This window comes from Lytechinus variegatus, chromosome 1 (assembly GCF_018143015.1).
Source record: "Lytechinus variegatus isolate NC3 chromosome 1, Lvar_3.0, whole genome shotgun sequence".
In the NCBI taxonomy this organism is placed as follows: Eukaryota; Metazoa; Echinodermata; class Echinoidea; order Temnopleuroida; family Toxopneustidae; genus Lytechinus; species Lytechinus variegatus.
In genome coordinates this window covers 87,322,223-87,322,590 of record NC_054740.1, presented here as the reverse complement: position 1 = coordinate 87,322,590, position 368 = coordinate 87,322,223, and positions in this window count along the sequence as shown.

Genomic DNA, 368 nt, shown 5'->3' with positions numbered 1-368 from the left:
CGCTAGAGCAAAAGTTGTGTCACTTATGAAGCACCCCTTAGCATTCACATCCTGTGTTACATGCACCTCGTTAGTAAAGAACGATTAAGTACATTTTTGATTATATACATCAATACAAAAAAAGTATTGTCCAGGGGGCCGTTTCATAAAGCTGTTCGTAAGTTAAGAGCGACTTTAAGAATGACTGGTGAACCTTTCTCATGTGCTAAATAATTACCAATGAACATTAATGGTGAATATAATTTACCATGAGAAAGGATCACCAGTCGTTCTTAAAGTCGCTCTTAACTTACGAACAGCTTTATGAAACACCCACCTGGTAGAATAGTGGATGCTTTCTCGACTCTTGTCCTGTATCCCAAGTTCAC